General features: G+C 46.2%; 1 protein-coding gene across 1 annotated transcript in view; it reads left to right on the top strand.

Moving 5' to 3' along the window:
• The window catches only part of LOC147221237 (transmembrane protein 132B), a 309,075-nt gene that overhangs the window by 56,433 nt on the left and 233,181 nt on the right, over nucleotides 1–19,461 (top strand). The gene's annotated exons all lie outside the window — the stretch shown is intronic.

Genomic DNA, 19,461 nt, shown 5'->3' with positions numbered 1-19,461 from the left:
CGTGGGTTAGCACCTAGCGTGAGACGGGAGCGGGGCGTCTGTGTGCAGGGTGTCATCAGACAAAATAAAAATCCCATCGGATCGAGGTGATGGAGAACGTCGCGGAGACGGGGAGCCTCGTTCACGTCGGCGCCGAATCCCTGGGATGATTGTGTTGAAAACCTATTAGCAAACATGAGTTTGACTTTGTAACACAAAAGCCAGGGATTAAAGATAGAGGCGGGGAGGCAGAGCGGCGTGGACGGGGATGCCGGCGGAGGAGAAAAGAGAGGAAATTCAGGGCCAAGAAAAAAAAAAGAGAGGAGAGACGTGACGGCAAACAGAAAGGCAGAAATTGGTTGGCGCCAGAAGAGAGAACCTGAAAAGGAATATTAATTTTGAGATTAGCAAAGAAGAAAAATGTGGACCAGAAAAAAAAAAAAATGGGCGACAGGCGGTTGTGATAAGAAGGAGAAGAAGAAGAAATTAACAAGCGAGGAGGAGGAGGAGGCGTGAGGAAAAGTTAGGAAGAAGTTCGGAGAATCCACGAAACCTTCGGAGGCTGAGAAGGTGAGAATTCACTCGAGTCAAGTTTAGATAGATAGATGGAGAGAAACTCATCGTTTCCTTCTTCCGTCCCCTGGAGCTCCAGCAGCAAACATCTCCGCTGAGCCTATCGGACGCCTTGTTACACCTTGAAAGATCCGGTCGTCCAATCGTGTCGCTCGCTTTGTCCGACTCCCACGCCCGTCGAGTGATTCTTGTCCTTCTTTTAGCATCTTCTCGCTCTCTTCTGGACTTTTCTGATCACGGCCTGCTTTCTGCTGCCTGTCAAACGCACATGTTGTCTTTTGTTTGAAACATTTAGCCCTTCTTTCATGCGGTTGCTATAGAAACCTACAGACCGGAGTCGGTCCGCTTCTTCTTCTAAGCGAATCGAGAGAAAGCGAATCTTATTCTTACAAGTGTCGGTCATTTTAGGGAGCGTTAGCGGCGCAACGGTTAGCGCAGTTTTTTTTAAAAACATTTCTCCATTCATTAATGTTTGTGCGCTTTGGTGCAGAAGCTGACTCTGATTGGCCGACCTATTGGGATTTTTCAGCCAATCGTGGCCGAGGATTAACCGGTTACCGGGTGACAAGAGCTCTGACCCTTGTAGCCAAACCGAAGGCTCCAAAAAGGCATCTGCTCACGTCAAAGCGTTGAGGTTTCTTCCATCATAGATTCAGACGGAAACGTCGTTGCGTCTCGCCGCTCTGCAGGCGTCTGATTGGCTAGAAAAGGTGGATCTCGCCCCCCTCCCCCCGCGGCCTATTTATTGTGTTGTCTGTTTAACCCTTGTGTTGCCTTGCGGGTCAAAAGTGACCCACTACCACGTTTAGCTGTAGAAAAAACACCTTAACCTATTTTTTTTCCAACTTGAAATTTTATGATTTTTCCTCAAGAAACCCCATAATTAGAAAAAGTGATACTTCTTTTTTGTTTATGTTTCCATGAGGGCTGTAAACCACTAGGGTACAAAGATTGCCTTATGGGTCATTTTTGACCCGTAGGACGAGGGGAGTAAACACATCGTTAAGATCGCACCAGGGTTAAAAACCAGATTAATCGGCGGCGGCGGCGGCGTTGATGCCGATCGTGAACTCCCTTTTCGGACGTTTCAAACAACTCTGATGATTCGGAGAGCCGATTGAATCCAACAAACACGGGGAAAATACTTCCTCTTCTTTCTTTTTTCTTTCCCCCAGTGTGGTGTGTCCACTGCGGGTGTCGGCGGCGAGTTAAACAGCTTATTTGCAGGACTTTTTTTTTATCCGGTGGCAAGAGAATCGCAACGGCCGGCGCTCCTCCACACAAAAGGAGGTGAAGGAGGGCGAATACGAGGCGGGAGGCGACCAGGAGCTGCTGTGGAGCCTTCAGGGTCGGTTTGGAAACACAGATCTGGAGGATAATAGACTAGAAGAACGAAGAGGCTGGGTTAGATGTTAGGACAGAGCAAGTGTGTGGAGAAAAAAAAAAAGAGGGGATGGGAGGGTAAAGAGAGGGTAAGCCCATGTGTGTGTGTGTGTGTGTGTGTGTGTGTGTGTGTGTGTGAGAGAGTGTAATTCTCTATAAATAGATCCAGCTGAGCAATGCAATGAAGTTAATGAGAGAAAGTGTGTGTGTGTGAGTGAGATGGTGGGTGATGCCGCCTGTGTGAGTCAGTGGGCTTATTTTGTCTGTGAGCACACTGGGGTATTTGTGCGTGTGTGTGTGTGTGTGTGTGTGTGTGTGTGTGAAGGGTGGAAGCGGAGATGGAAGGCTTTTAAAAGCCATATTAGTAAGTGCCTTGGAAGCCAAGTGGCAGCTTTAATACTCCTTCATATCCACACACACACACACACCAGCCGCACTCATACACATTAAGCACATTAGTCAGCTTTAATCACAGAGCATGATGTGTGTGTGTGTGTGTGTGTGTGTGTGTGTGTGTGTGGCGTGGCAAGGCTGCTTGATGTTGATAATGCCTCACTCTCCCACAGTAATAGATCTGTCATTGGACACAATTGAAGAAACACACACTATACAATTTCCAGCAGCTCCCCCGTCCGTCTGCCGGTGTAAAATGCACGGAGCCGCTCGCGTCACGCTTATTATCAAGACTTCGCGTTCTCCGAAGCGCTCTGTGTTTTTCCGCGGCGTCGGATTCCCTTTAATTGGCGGCGTGGAATGACACGCTGATACACGGCGCGCTCTTTTGAATTGTGAAAATGTGATGCCGGAATTAAGGATTAGGTCACTAGCTGTCACATTTCCTCTGCGGTTATAATTGAAGGTTATGCAATACAATACACACTGTGAGGCGCGTATGTGCGCACACACACACACACACACACACACACACACACACACACACACACGTGCACGCTTTCATTCCCCATGATTGCATTAAAGCTTTGCGAGGGAAAAAGCGGTTGCACTGTTGTCAGCTATTTCCGTTTATTTATTATTGCATTTAAAAAAAAGGCGCTCCTAGCCGTGAGGGGTCAAAGGTCACAACGCGATGTTTGGCAAGGTTTTTGCGTGAAAAATGCCGACGGTTTGCCAGCAGATGCTGGGGATGGAAGTGTGTTTTGGTCCGTCCCGCTCCCCCCCCGTCCCACCTGAGCTTGTGGTACAGTCCGATGATGTCACCCTGATTGCCATCAGTTAGAAGATTCATGTGTTGCAGCAGCTCATGGGATTTTACTAAATATATATTTTGTAAGGGGTCGAGTCTCTAACCTGTCATTTTGATGAATTAATTACAAGAAAAAAATTACACGTTAAGAAAATTAGCATTTTAATCGCACTTTAATTTGCATTCCTGGAGCGTTTCTCAGTGCGGAGTTCCAGGGGGGACAGATTTCACGGATGCTCAGTACGATAGCATGATGGACGAGGAGGAGGAGGAGGAGATACCGGCTAAAAAGAAATTTATATGTAACAAACTTCTGGATGAAAGTTTGAACCAGCATGCTTGTTTTGCTCTCCGTGCAAGAAGGAGTTTGTGTATCACAGGGGCGCCGCCGCCCTCCATTAGCACCTTGGCGCTAGACGTGTAAGAGCTAACATGCAGGTCGGTAATGTTAGCGTTGTACAAGCCTGCAGGTTGAAAATGTTAGCTCTGTGGGAGTATTCAGCTTACTCATGCTAACTTTGTATGAACAGACCGGTTGGTAACGCTAGCCTTGTTAAAGCATTCAGCTCATTCACACTAACTTTGTACTGTTTCTTTTTTTTTGCTAAGTTTGTACTTGCAGACGGGCTGGTAATGCTAGCTTTGTATGAGCATTCATCTCGGTCATGCTAACTTTGTACTAACAGACGGGTTGGAAATGCCAGCTTTGTATGAGCATTCAGCTCATTCACACTAACTTTGTACTATTTCTTTTTTTTTTGCTAACTTTGTACCTGGAGACAGGTTGGTAATGCTAGCCTGTATAAGCATTCAGCTCAGTCATACTAACTTTGTACTATTTCCTGTCTTGTTTTTTGACTAACTTTGTACTCGCAGAGGGGTTGGTAATGCTAGCCTTGTATAAGCATTCAGCTCAGTCATACTAACTTTATACTATTTCTTTTTTTTTGCTAACTTTGTACCTGCAGACAGGTTGGTAGTGCTAGCTTTGTATGAGCATTCAGCTCAGTCATGCTAACTTTGTACAAGCAGGGTTGGTAAGGCTAACATCGGAACAACCCATTTGGGTTGCCGCTAATGCTAACTTTGCTGCTGAAGATACTAACATGGTAGATTCAGGAAAAATGGCAAATTCATGACAATCCAGCAACCAATCCACAAGAGTGATGGATCTCTGTGGACTCTGAGCCACTCTCCTCTTCATCTTGAAGATCACTGGCTTACTCAAGGCGCTGCAAATTGATTTAGCTGATGTGAATTGTCGCTACTAAAGGAAAAATAGAACATGCATTGTTGAAGATATATATAAAAAAACAATTCAAGTGCGTTTAATACATTTTTTTTTATGATTGAATCCGGCCCCCTCCAAAAAAGTCATTCAGAGTTTGGGTAGCCAGAGAGCAGCCGGTGGCCTTTACACGGGGCGACAGCGCTACAAGCATGCATCTTGTCACGTTCAGACATATGCATAAACACTCGCACAAAAATAGCCGTGGATGCAGGGACACATGCACGCTTGTTGTGGAGAACGGCAGGAGGATGCAGCACGGCCTGCCTTTGGGCAAGAGAAACTTTTGAATTATTAAGTTGACGCCCTAAAACAAGTCATTATACACAGCCCGACTCTAAAACACACACACACACACACACACACAAAGGGTGCACATGGTCGCGTATGGAAATGGTATTGGGCGGCCTTTTAACGTCAGGAAAGATGGCAGGTATTATGGAGGCTAAAGACAACACAAGCTGAAAGATACTGAGGATTTTTGCATTTTTTATCACCCTGTGGACAAAATCCAAACTACTTAGAGCGCGGTGACCTACTTCCCCCTGTCATGACCTTAAGCTAAGCAAATTTCAAATTACAAAGCGTGATTTGAAAAAATAAGTTGTACCAGGGATGAATGCAAGAGTGGAGATGATGTGTTGCTTGCAGGAATGACTGTACCTGCCTCTTAGCTTCGCAAAATGAATGGAAGACAAATGGGATTTGGTAGCCTAGTTTGTATTGTTAGCGTTGTACAAGCTTGCAAGGTGGTAATGTTAGCTTTGGATGAGCACACTGGTCCGCAATGCTAACTTTGTACCAGTGAGAACGTCGGTAATGTTACCTTTGCACGAGCACAAAGGTAGGTAGTGTTAGCTTTGTATGAGCACATAGGGTAGCGGATGTTGTCTTTGTCTGAGCACAAAGGTCAGTAATGCTACCTTTGCACAAGCACAAAGGTGGGTAATGCCAGCTTTGTATGAGCATGCAGGAGGGTAATTTTAGATTTATCCTAGCATGCACTCTGTGATGTGAACTTTGTATGTGTGAGAAGGTGGTAATGTTAGCTTTGTACTAGCACACAGGTAGCTGATGCAGGCTTTGTTTGAACACAAAGGTCGGTAATGTTAGCATTGTGCACGGTCAAAGATGGGTAATGCTAGCTTTATACAAGCAGGCAGGTTGGTAATGCTAACTTTATACAAGAGAGAATGTCAGTAAAGTTAGGTTTGTACGAGTGAGAAGGTCAGTAATGCTAGCTTTGCACAAACTCAAAGGTGGGTAATGCTAGCTTAGTACGAGCATGCAGGAGGGTAATTTTAGATTTATCCTAGCATGCACTCTGTGATGTGAACTTTGTATGTGTGAGAAGGTAGTAATGTTAGCTTTGTACTAGCACACAGGTAGCTGATGCAGGCTTTGTTTGAACACAAAGGTCGGTAATGTTAGCATTGTGCACGGTCAAAGATGGGTAATGCTAGCTTTATACAAGCACGCAGGTTGGTAATGCTAGCATTATACAAGCGAGAATGTCAGTAAAGGAAGGTTTGTACAAGTGAGGTCAGTAATGTTAGCTTTGCACAAACACAAAGGTGGGTAACGCTAGCTTCCTACGAGCATGCAGCATGGAAATGTTAGATTTGTCCTAGCATGCACTCTGTGATGTGAACTTTGTATGCGTGAGAGGGTAGTAATGTTAGCTTTGTGCTAGCACACAGGTAGCTGATGCGGGCTTTGTCCAAACACAAAGGTCAGTAAGTTAGCATTGTACGAGTGCAATGGTGGGTAATGCTAGCTTTATATGAGCACAATGGTGGGTAATGCTAGCTTTGTATCTGCACAAAGGTCGATAATGTTAGCCTTGTGCAAACACAAAGGTGGGCAATGTTAGATTTGACCTAGCATGCACTCTGTAACGTGAACCTCGTACGAGTGAAAAGATCGGTAACGTTAGCTTAGCACAAGCACTCAGGCTAGCGGTCTATACGAACACCTTGCAGCTCCTCCTAAACCCCCTTCCCGTCCACGTCGTGAGTCATCGTTAGAAATGTGAAAGCGTTTGAAACCGTGAGGCGTTGTCATTGTCTTGGAACCGTTAATCCCGTCGCCGCCGGGTGCGATGAAACATCGACCGCATACGGTGTTTAACTACGATAAACAAATCCAATCTAATTCATCCAGCGATGACAGGGTAACGCATTCTTCTTCTCCGAACAACAACTCTTGTTTTTTTCTTGCGACACTAATCCCGACATTTTCATTATTATATTATATATGGGACAACTACAGGTCATATTTTATTTCTTAATAACAGGGCTTGTATTTACGCAAAGGATGACAGGCTAACGGGGCTAGCGCTTCCACCTCCTAGCGAGAAGGTCATGGTTGGAGTCACCATGTTCTCTGTTATCTGTGAGGGGCTCCTCCAGGTTCTCGGGGAAACATGCACCCCAAAAACAGTTAGGAGACCAAAGCGAACGCTTATATTTCCAAATGTGGCCCCTGAGAACGTACGTACTGGACTCATTTGCTTAAAAAAATCACATTAATGAAAAATACATTATAAGCCCACAAGAGAAGCCATGTTGGTTTTTTCAAGCTATTTATTCTTTTTTTTTTCCCCCCAATTTGCCAAATATATACGACTTAGCTTGTGCTGCCTTTTCCATTTATCGTCCACAGGCAGCTATTAATTCAATGCTAAGTGGCCGCTAATTTCCCTTTGGGAGGCACTCGGTTCAAATCAGTGCGTCTCATAGCAGAAGTTATCTGGGGCTACTTGGCGAGGAGCAGCGCTGGAACGGCGTTCGGTCGTAGGGAAGGCGAACAACGAGGAATAAAAAAACAAAAACAAGAGAGAAATCACAAGTTTGACAAGCCTCTTGCTGGATGGCCTTCTGCTTCAACCATCAGCTGGGAGGTGGTGGAAAGACAAAGTGCAGTCCAAAGTATGGTGTCCACCATCGCACTGCTTGGAAAGTATAAAGTATCACATTTGAAGTAAAGAAGAACCTCCGCTTAGGAGTTTAATTCGTTTTAAAACCAAATCGAATCACTATTTCTCCTTCTAATCAGTGTCAAACCCACTGATCCGTTCTCCAGCAACAAAAACACCCTTTTGAAACTTTTTTATGCTTTTTTTTTTTTTGAGGCCAAATTACAGAAAGGATTTAAAGATAACCTCAATTATTGCTGTGTTTCTAGTGTTCTTTCTCTTCCTGCCGGCACTCGCACTCGCCGTTTGCTTTGCTAAATTAGCAAAAGTAAAACCCTTCTTTTTGTATGAGACCGTCGCTAATGCTAATGCTATCTCCAGCATGTTGGCTTTCATTCATCCAAAACTATTGACAACTTTCTTTGGGGAAGAAAGTTAGCGTTAGCGGTCTTTAGCGCATCTTTGTTCTTCAGAATCACACTGACGGTTGACTCAGCTGCGTCTTAGTGCTTGGCGACGTCTGCAAACATCTACTCCGCTCTCACATTTAAGATAAGATCAAATTTATTGATCCATATCGAGGGGATTCTTTTGTCACAGTAGCATAACAGTTATGTCAGAAATACAAAAAAAAAAAAAAAAACATAGCTTAGCTAAAGCTTAGTTTAGCTTTATCTCCTTCTTCAGATCGACCAAAATTGTTCACTTCTTTTTAACACCGCGAGCTCGAGCACTTTTAACCTTTTTGGGAGCCAGGCTAGCTTACTAGCGATGTAAACAACTTTGAGCGGCACGCTACGCTAAGCAGTAAGCTACGCTACAAACGCCATCTACGCTACAACGGTACACGCGTGGCGCTACGAGCCCGTGAGTTATTTGCTAGCGTTCGCAAGCCGAGGCTCCGCCGCGTATAAAAACTACGGGAAGCAAAACTCGGACGTTCCCGCGTCTCCGATTTGTCACGAAGACCGCCGGAGATGGACGGGAAGGTCAGTCGGGTAGGAAGATGAAAATGTAACGTGTCTCCGAGCTATCGGGAGAAAAAGGGGAAGAGACGGATGGGCGAGCAAATGGGATTTCCAAGCCGTGGGAATAGAAGGAAGGAGGGGGGGAAAGATGGAAGGAGCGCACGGAGAGATAGATGACGATAATAGGGTTTTTGCCTAGTTCAAAGCTGCGCCGCTGACATATGGAGACGGAGGGGAGAGCAGGAGAGAGCGAGATGGATATGGAGAGATGGATGATAATGGGATTTCTGCCGAGTTGTAAGCCTTGGGACTAAAGCTTCATGTTTGCTGTGTACTGACTGACTGAAAGCTGCTTACGGCGCCGTGCACCGCGCTAAGCCCGATGTTACATTAGTTATTTACAGTAAGCTCGCGTTCGGCGTCGGACATTAATAAGCGTCTTCTTACGAACGACGAGCGTCGGCACGTCGCGTCTGGCGGGCCGCCGGCCGAGACCCGCGACCGTCCGCCGTCCAGCGGAGATCCTTCGCCGTCTCACATCTCACGCCACGCTAACGCCGGGATAAAGTGATGACGATGAGATGAAATGTTTGTGAAATTGTTTAGCAGCAGCAGCGAGAGAAGAATAAGAATTAGAATAAAAACATCTTTATTTATCCTGAAGGGAATTGTTGTGCCAGAAAGTAAAATACAATAATAAATAATAGTAGGAAATTGTATAAACAGTAAAAAAAAAAAAAAAAAAGATGTGACGAGTGAACTGAAAATACAAGTTGAAAATTAAAATAAATAAATAAATAAATACATACATGAATAAAATTTAAAAAAAATATAAATAAGTAAATGAATGAATAAACTCTGTGTAAAAGTAAAAAGTATAATTTATAAAAAAAAAAAGTCTAAATGCACAGAAATGAGCCAAGTGTCAAAGTGAAGTAGCGCAGTTTCTGTCTACGGGAACCTTTTTGACTGGGAGACCCCTAAAAGCCAAATATTTTTAAATATATTTCTTTGAGAGCCATGTAGTATTTTTAATGTCTAATAAATTAAATATGTCTCATTTGCATGGATTTCGCATGGATTTGTTCGAAGCGTCGCTCTATATTCGACCGTTTCATCGATGCAATTTTATCTCTGCATATTAGACATAGCGCAAATTCCTTTGTTGCAGCCCGGAATCCACGGCAACCATCGTCTTTTTTTTCTGTTCGCCATCTTTCCTGTTAAAAGGATAAACTAGTTGGCTTTCTGATAAAACGGATTTCTTCACCTGTACAATGACCCGGACGTGCTGGGAAGCCATCGGTTCCCGAATTTATCTTCAAATCTAATTTCTGTTTACTTTACAATGACATTATTATGAAGAAATATCACACGTATTTTAAAATCAGCTCCAAACTGTTTTTTTTTTCATTTCAAGATTGTCTGGGAGCCATATACCGTCACCGGAAGAGCCATATATGTCCATGATGGACGACTGTTTCTTTAAGTTCTCCGTCCTGACACCAATCACAGGATTGTGTGGATTTCGGACGCGATTTATCGTAAATTAGCGGGACACCTCCCATCCACGCGCTGCGGTTTAACATTAAAGACCTTATTCGCATTTTTAGAGCGGTTTATACGTCGCACATTGGAAATGAGCGTTTTATGCAATCATTCACCTTCTCATCCAAACGGCATATTAAGACAAACACTTCTTCCGCTGTGTTTTGGTCGACTTGCATGTTTGGTTTTGGCAAAAGTTTTACGCCGGATGCCCTTCATGACGCAACCATCTGTATTTATCCGGGTGTGGTGGAAAAGAGGTGAAGAGACGGTGGAAAAGAGGTGAAGAGACGGTCCAAGCAGGTTGGAAGGGGTGGAGAAAAGTGTCAGGGGTACCAAGAGATAGAAGAACATCAGCCAGAAGGAAAGGAAAGGTGGACAAGACAATGGTGAGACCAGCGATGATGTTTGGACTAGAAACTGTTCCAATGACCAAAAGACAGCAGGCAGAACTAGAGGTTGCAGAGATGAAGATGTTGAGGTTCTCTTTGGGAGTGACCAGGATGGAGAGGATCAGGAATGAGTCTATCAGAGGAACAGCACATGTTAGATGTTTTGGAGAGAAGGTCAGAGAAGCCAGACGGAGATGGTTGGGTCATGGACAGAGGAGGGATGGAGAATATATTGGTAGACGGATGCTGGAATTGGAGGTCTAGAGGAAGACCAAGGAGAAGATTTATGGATATGAAGGTAGTTGGTGTGTGAGAGGAGAATCCAAAGAAAAGGGTTAGATGGAGAAGGTTGATTTGCTGTGGGGACCCCTGAGGGGAAAACCCCAGAGGAAGAGAAGAATTTGTCATAGGGGTGCAGGACATGTATGACCGAGACAACGTGATTACTGAGACGGTTTAGACATGGAACACTCCTCTGTTCCATGTCTAACCATGGTGAAGATCTGGGTGGAAGGTTGCTGAAGGTGAAGCTGCCAGGCAGGAGGTCTCGAGGAAGACCAAAGAGAAGATGGATGGATGTGGTGAGAGAGGATATGAAGGTAGTTGGTGTGAGCGAGGAGGATCCAGAGAATAGGGTTGGATGGAGAAAGTTGACTCGCTGTGGCGACACCTGACGGGAAAAGCCAGAAGAAGAAGAAGAAGAAGAAGAAGAAGAAGAAGAAGAAGAAGAAGAAGAAGAAGAAGAAGAAGAAGAAGAAGAAGAAGAAGAAGAAGAAGAAGAAGAAGAAGAAGAAGAAGAAGAAGAAGAAGAAGAAGAAGAAGAAGAAGAAGAAGAAGAAGAAGAAGAAGAAGAAGAAGAAGAAGAAGAAGAAGAAGAAGACTAACTTCGACGTGACCTGACGGAGGTCATGTTTTCTTGGAGGGGGAAACGGGACACTTTGTCCTTCAGTTGTGTTGCTTCGAAGTCATCGGCGGCGTGAATGTGTGTGTTCCCCAGCTCTGTGTGTGTGTGTGTGGTCGAACTGTAGGCGACCCTTTGATAGGTTCGCCGCAAGAAAGTTTGGCGAGAAGGTTGTTTTGGAGCACATGTGGGACCTCCAGACGAGGAGAGAAATAAATTGCTTTTGAATGATTTAACAGAAACAATGGCTAACCCTCCTTTTCTGACTCCCCTCTCTCAGATACTACTCTCAATAATTTAACAGTGTGTGTGTGTGTGTGTGTGTGTGTGTGTGTGTGTGTGTGGTGGAGTATATCCAGAGCTCTGTGATGGCATATGTCTGGAGCAGAGCGCTCGCTGTCACTGATCCCGCCGGATCGCGGATCGCCGCCTCCACCGGTGTTTTTTTTTTTTTTTTATGGTGTAAAACGCAGCGGGTTGTTCCTGTGCTGGTCGGACCTTCCAGATGAAGACCACATTCAGGAGGAGACATGAAGGGGCTTCCCTCAGCGGCGTTCCTCAGGGTTCCTCAGGGTTCTCCTGGCTCCTCCCACGGTCCAAACGCCGACGTCGAACGTCCAGAAGTACCGAATCATCAGGTGTTCCTTCTCCGAACCGAGCTCCTCGGCATGCAGACCGTTTTTACAAACAGTCGTGAAGGAACGGGCGGAGGCTCCAGACCTCCAAACTTCACCAGAGATCTCAGAAAGCTTCACAGCGTCAACGAGTGCAACCAAAAGCCTGGGAAGGTCGTCTTCTTCCGTGTCCGAATGGAATGTGACGAGGTGCGCTGGATGTTTTGGTGGCGTGAAGCACGTTAGCCCCAAAAAACAAAAAAAAAATCCATAAATTAGCTGTATTGTTGTTTAAGCCGCAAAATGAAAAAAAAAAGTGTCTTTTAGTCCAGAAATGATAAATAAAGTATAAAGTTCACGTAGATTCAAACATTCATTCATTCATTCATCAGATACATTTTACCTATTTTTCCCCTGAGCTCCTTCCAGATGTGACTTTACAATTTTTCAATTTTCGACCTGCCTGATAACACAACCAGTATGTGTGTGTGTGTGTGTGTGTGTGTGTGTGTGTGTGTCGGGGGGGGGGGGGGTCGATGCACGTTGTGTGTGTTGTTGTGACACAACCCGACTGCGCATTTGTCTTTGTTTGCACCTCTGCTTGCAATAATGTGTGTGTGCACGCATCCGTGTCGCCCGTGTGCGTACATGTCCTTTTTTGTGCGCTGGTGTGTGTGTGTGTGTGTGTGTGTGTGTGTGTGTGTGTGAGTGTGTGAGGACAAGAAAGGCTTACCTTACCAGGCTTGTTGTTCGGAGATGGGCTCAGATTACCAGGGGGAAGGAGGCGCCTGGTGAGACGGGAGGTGGAGGTTGTGAGAGGGTGAGAAGGTGAGAGGGTGAGAGGGTGACAGGATGAGAAGGTGAGAGGATGAAAAGGTGAGAGGGTGAGACGGTGAGAGGTGAAAGGTGAGAAGGTGAGAGGGTGAGAGGGTGAGAAGGTGAGAGGGTGAGAAGATGAGAATGTGAGAGGGTGAGAAGGTGAGAAGGTGAGAGGGTGAGAAGGTGAGAGGGTGAGAAGGTGAGAAGGTGAGAGGGTGAGAAGATGAGAATGTGAGAGGGTGAGAGGGTGAGAAGGTGAGAGGGTGAGACGGTGAGAGGTGAAAGGTGAGAAGGTGAGAAGGTGAGAGGGTGAGAAGGTGAGAGGGTGAGAAGATGAGAATGTGAGAGGGTGAGAAGGTGAGAAGGTGAGAGGGTGAGAGGGTGAGAAGGTGAGAAGATGAGAATGTGAGAGGGTGAGAGGGTGAGAAGGTGAGAGGGTGAGACGGTGAGAGGTGAAAGGTGAGAATGTGAGAGGGTGAGAAGGTGAGAGGGTGAGAAGATGAGAATGTGAGAGGGTGAGAAGGTGAGAGGGTGAGAAGGTGAGAGGGTGAGAAGATGAGAATGTGAGAGGGTGAGAGGGTGAGAGGGTGAGAAGGTGAGAGATGAAAGGTGAGAAGGTGAGAGGGTGAGAAGGTGAGAGGGTGAGAAGGTGAGAGGATGAAAAGGTGAGAGGGTGAGACGGTGAGAGGTGAAAGGTGAGAAGGTGAGAGGGTGAGAAGGTGAGAAGGTGAGAGGGTGAGAAGGTGAGAAGGTGAGAAGGTGAACGCTGAGGTAGAAGAAGAGAAGGGGAGGAAAGTGAGGTCTCCTGTCGGGTCAAAAGAAACGTCCCCCGTCTTCCTCCAGGTCGAGATCCGTCTTTCAAGCGAGTCGTGGTGTGTTAGCGCTCTGGGAGGGGGCGGAGCCTAATCTCCCCGTAGCTCCGCCCCCTCCTTCCTGGGCTGAAACCTCTCAGGTATGAGTCGTCCCTTTCCAACCTTATTCATCCGAGGTCAAAGGGTCGCGGGGGCGGAGCCTATCTCGACCGAGTTCACCCGGACCGGCCGATCACAGTGTTTCCTCCGAACACGAGGAAGCCGAACATCTCCTGAAGGAACATCACACGAGTATTTTTCTTTTTTTTTTTTTTTTTTTTTTTTCGCGTGAGGGTTTGGGGTTTGGTCACATGACCGTGGAAAGGTCGCTTCCCCGTGCGCCCAGCGCGGCGTCTCCAAACAATCCGATCCAAACGAAGACGTCCGTCCTGCTTCATGGTCCGTGTGGAGGTTCTGGAGCAGATATCTGAGGGCGCTGACAGCTGCACGTCTGGAGGCTGTAGAAGCTTGCTGAGGTTGAAAACATATTAAATGGCAGAAGCTCTGCTGCAGAGAGATGGAGGAGAAGATCAGACCTGACACTGAGGGTTCTGCTCATCTCCAGGTTCCACACAGCTTCTCTGGGGATCTGCAGACTCTCCTCATCTCCTTTCCTCATCTCCTATCTTCACCTCCTTACCTCCTCATCTCCTCCTATCTTCATCTCCTCCTCCTCTCATCTCCTTTCCTTCTCTCTTCCGATGCTCCTCTCCTCATCTCCTCATCACATCTCCTCTCCTTGTCTCCTTCTATTTTTACCTCCTCATCTCCTCCTAATTCCATCTCTTCATCTCCTCCTACCTCAATCTCCTCTCCTCCTCATCTCCTCATCCTATCTCCTCACCTCCTTTCCTCGCCCCCTCATCTCCTCCTTTCCTCGTCTCCTCCTATTTTTATCTCCTCATCACCTCCTTTCTTCATCTCCTATCTTCACCTCCTCCTCTCCTCATCTCTCCTGTCTTCATCTCCTCTCCTTTCCTCCTCTCCTCATTTCCTTGTCCCCTCATCTCCTATCTTCATCTCCTTCCTTCCTCCTCTTCACATCTCCTTCCCTTCTCTCCTCATTTCCTCATCTCTCCTGTCCTTTCTTCATCTCCTCTCCTCGTCTCCTTATCACATCTCCTCACCTCCTTTCCTCACCCCCTCATCTCCTCCTTTCCTCATCTCCTATTTTTATCTCCTCATCTCCTCCTACTTCCATCTCTTTATCTCCTCATCTCCTCTTCTCATCTCCTCATATCTCCTGTCTTCATCTCCTCTCCTTTCCTCCTCTCTTCCTATGCTCCTCTCCTCATCTCCTCGTCCCCTCATTACATCGCCTCGACTCCTTTCCTCGTCCCCTCATCTCCTCCTTTCCTCATCTCCTCCTACTTCCATCTCTTTATCTCCTCCTCTCCTCTTGTCATCTCATCTCCTCATCTCTCCTATCTTCATCTCCTCCTTTCCTCCTCCTCTCTCCTTTTTGTTTCCTCATCCCTTCCTATCTTCATCTCCTCTCCACCTTTCCTTATCTCCTTATCCTTCCTATCTTCATCTCCTCCTTTCCTCCTCACCTCTTTTCCTCGCTCCCTAATCTCCTCCTTTCCTCATTTCCTCCTATTTTCATCTCCTTCCCTCCTTCTCTTCTCATCTCCTTTCCTCATCTCCTCATCCCTTCCTATCTTCATCTCCTTCTTTCGTCCTCCTCTCTCCTGTCCTTTTTGTTTCCTCATCCCTTCCTATCTTCATCTCCTCATCCCTTCCTATCTTCATCTCCTCATCCCTTCCTATCTTCATCTCCTCTCCACCTTTCCTTATCTCCTTATCCTTCCTATCTTCATCTCCTCTCCACCTTTCCTCATCTCCTCATCCCTTCCTATCTTCATCTCCTCTCCACCTTTCCTTATCTCCTTATCCTTCCTATCTTCATCTCCTCTCCACCTTTCCTCATCTCCTCATCCCTTCCTATCTTCATCTCCTCTCCACCTTTCCTTATCTCCTTATCCTTCCTATCTTCATCTCCTCTCCACCTTTCCTTATCTCCTTATCCTTCCTATCTTCATCTCCTCTCCACCTTTCCTCATCTCCTCATCCCTTCCTATCTTCATCTCCTCTCCACCTTTCCTTATCTCCTTATCCTTCCTATCTTCATCTCCTCTCCACCTTTCCTTATCTCCTTATCCTTCCTATCTTCATCTCCTCCTTTCCTCCTCACCTCTTTTCCTCGCTCCCTAATCTCCTCCTTTCCTCATTTCCTCCTATTTTCATCTCCTTCCCTCCTTCTCTTCTCATCTCCTTTCCTCATCTCCTCATCCCTTCCTATCTTCATCTCCTTCTTTCGTCCTCCTCTCTCCTGTCCTTTTTGTTTCCTCATCCCTTCCTATCTTCATCTCCTCTCCACCTTTCCTTATCTCCTTATCCTTCCTATCTTCATCTCCTCTCCACCTTTCCTTATCTCCTTATCCTTCCTATCTTCATCTCCTCTCCACCTTTCCTTATCTCCTTATCCTTCCTATCTTCATCTCCTCTCCACCTTTCCTTATCTCCTTACTCTCCACCTTTCCTTATCTCCTTATCCTTCCTATCTTCATCTCCTCCTTTCCTCCTCACCTCTTTTCCTCGCTCCCTAATCTCCTCCTTTCCTCATTTCCTCCTATTTTCATCTCCTTCCCTCCTTCTCTTCTCATCTCCTTTCCTCATCTCCTCTCCATCTTTCCTCATCTCCTCATCCCTTCCTATCTTCATCTCCTTCTTTCGTCCTCCTCTCTCCTGTCCTTTTTGTTTCCTCATCCCTTCCTATCTTCATCTCCTCATCCCTTCCTATCTTCATCTCCTCTCCACCTTTCCTTATCTCCTTATCCTTCCTATCTCCATCTTCTTCTTTCCTCCTCTTCCTATCACCTCCTCCTCTCCTCCTCTGGTATCTTCCATCTTTTCCTCTCCTAGATGCCTCCTCTCTCTTTCTTCTCTCTGTTCCTTTTGTTTCCTTCTTTTCTTTTTTTCCCCGTTGCTTTTCTCAAAGGCAACCCTTCACCTCTGCGCTCGCAGAATGTCCAGTTAGCAACTTTTTACACATTTATTCTGCGCATCCCGCCTAAATATTCTGCAAATAAGACGCCGCTGTTATTAAAAGAAGGTGGAGAAAAATCGCCTGTGGGTTATTGGTTTGTTTATCTTTTTTTTTTCAAACCGGCATCTGTTGCCGTGGAAATGAATGCAGAGCGAAAGCAATAAAGGGGGAACCGGCGGCGTCCCCTGGTTTCTATGATAATCAGCCGCCGCTAATACACCCAAAACCCTCCTCGCCGCCGCCGCCGCCGCCGCGCAAAAACACACCGCCGGGGTGGAGGAAGGCCGTCTCCGTGCAGATCCGGTCAGTTTGAGTTCAGCGGCTGATTGGGAAATGAGATGAGCGGCAGAACTGTGTTTTAGAGGAGAAAAAAAAAAAAGAAAACAATCCGGCTTTTACCGGGGAGGTAATTCCTGTCGTTTCCATTTTCCCGTCTGTCAGAAGGAACACGCCGGTTCTTCTTCATGGCTTTGAGCGCCGGCCAGAGGGAAGAGCCCATTACAATTTGGGGCGGATCCAGTTTTTTTTTTTTTTTTCTGCTTTTACGCTCTTAAAATTGCAAGCTTGGACATTTTTTGACATTTACAGTAACTCTCGGCGGCTGCGGAGCGAAGAGGGGGGCGGGGAGTTGGCAGGCTGCCGGCCGACGCTAGCGGTTCAAACCCGGCTAACTTTCAGGTTTTGTTGAGTCTCCCGTCCTTTTCTTCCGCCTGCAGTAGATTCCTACAAGGAGACTTTAGCTTCGGTGAACCTGCTGGAAACATCTCACCTTCTCGTGAACGTTTTTGTTCGACATTAGAAACACGGGTTGGTTTTTCTGACTCCCAAGCAGACGTCTGGTGTTGTCTTAAGGTGGTCACCTAGTTGGTGTTTTGAGGAGGATCAGCTCCTCCTCCTCTCAGCCAGAAAGTTGGATTCCCACTGGTGTGGAGTCTCCATGCTCCCCCTGTGTCTGCATGGGGTTCTTCAGGGTTCTCCGGGTTCCTCTCACAGTCCCAACACATGCAGGAGCTTCACTGGAGACCCTGAATTGTCCTTGTGCATGAGAAGGTCACTGGTTGTGTCTCTGTGTTCTGAGAATGATAGAGTGACTGTCTCTTTATGATCTGCAAATGAGGGTGCCAAAGTTGTATGCTTCAGTATGAAGATGTGAACGGTTGTCTATATGATGCATGGATGTTCTCCCCTGTGTCTGCATGGGGTTCTTCAGGGTTCTCCGAGTTCCTCTCACAGTCCAAACACATGCAGGAGCTTCACCGGAGACCCTGGATTGTCCCTGTGCATGAGAAAGTCAATGGTTGTGTCTCTATGTTCTGGGAATGATAGAGTGACTGTCTCTATATGATCTGTGAATGAGGGGGGCCAAAGTTGTATGCTTCTGTATGAAGGTGTGAGTGGTTGTCTATATGATGCAGGGATGAGCAAGTGAATTGTTGCAAGGTGAAGTGAAGCCCATCTCTTGCCTGAATGCTGGATAAGTGGACTAATGAATGAACGAGTGTCACATATGATTTTTCCCCTTCATTTTCAATGCTCTGTGTGGGGTTCCTCAGGGTTCTCCACGTTCCTCTCACAGTCCAATCACATGCAGGAGCTTCACTGGAGACCCTGACTTGTCCTTCTGCATGAGAACGTCACTGGTTGGTCTGTCTCTATGCTTTGTGAATGACAGGGCGATTGCCTCCATATGGTCTGTGAATGAGGGGGGCCAAAGTTGTATGCTTCTGCATGAAGGTGTGAATGGTTTTCTATATGATGCACGGATGTTCTCCCCTGTGTCTGCATGGGGTTCTTCAGGGTTCTCCGGGTTCCTCCCACAGTCCAAACACATGCAGGAGCTTCAATGGGAGACCCTGAATTGTCCTTGTGAATGTGAAAGTCAATGGTTGTGTCTCTATGCTCTGTGAATGATAGAATAACTGTATATGATCTGCAAATGAGGGTGCCAAAGTTGTATGCTTCTATATGAAGATGTCAATGGTTGTCTAAATGATGCATGGAAGTTCTCCCCTGTGTCTGCATGGGGTTCTTCAGGGTTCTCCTGGTTCCTCCCACAGTCTAAACACACGCAGGAGGTCCAGTGGAGAATCTTCATAGCATACATGTGAATGAGAGGGCGAGTTCCTCTATACGATGCATATATGAAAGGGTGAATGGCTGTTTTTCTCTAAATGCAAGTGAATGAGAGGATGAATAGTTTATCTCCATGCCATGTGAATGAGTGAGTGAATGATCGTCTCCTATGACATGTAAATGAGAGGATGAATAGTTGTTTGTTCATATCGGGGGGGCCGGACCGGTAAAATCACATAGTAATTTACCTAGACGGTCCAAATATTTCCTTTGTTTTAGTGTAAAGGAGAACAGGTCAAATATAAAAATCTTTATATGTGTGACAGGGAACGCTGGCCCTTTAATTTTTAGGTCGCCATGACACCGATAGCTCAACAGCACAAGATTCCTCTTTGTTCTTTTGAACTGCATTCATGCGGCAAACGCTGAAAAAGCAAGCACCTGTACAACTTAGCAGCGCCGGCGGTGAGAAAACAGCACGCCGGCACAAGACGGAGTTATCTTCTCGGATTTTGGCGACTCGAATTCAGCTGAACGCGAAACCGAGGGGAAACTTTAGAACAACACGGTTACTGCGGTTACTGACCGTTTCCTTGCGCTGAGGCAAAACACACAAGTCAAGACACTTGGTGTAACCGGTGTTTTTCCCACCATTATTATGAGGTTATAACGCTTAAAACCCTCAACCTGGTGATTTCTAGCATGTGTTCATCTGTAGGCCATCAGGTGCTCGCTATTCTGTAGCTCCAGCTATATTGTGAAACCCCCTCTTCTTTGTTCTTGTGTTTATTTCTTTGTCTTCTTGTTACTATATTTGATTTGGTCCCTGCTGTGGAGTGAACAGCCCTTGTGAGTTGGTTCTTGTTGCCGTGGAGTGAATAACACTCGCCGTTGTTCTCTGG

Source organism: Fistularia commersonii, chromosome 22 (assembly GCF_037954325.1).
Source record: "Fistularia commersonii isolate RoL2024-O1a breed Wild chromosome 22, RoL_Fcom_v1.0, whole genome shotgun sequence".
NCBI lineage: Eukaryota > Metazoa > Chordata > Actinopteri > Syngnathiformes > Fistulariidae > Fistularia > Fistularia commersonii.
Note: the sequence above shows the minus strand (reverse complement) of the source record. Positions and strands in the feature narration are given on the sequence as shown.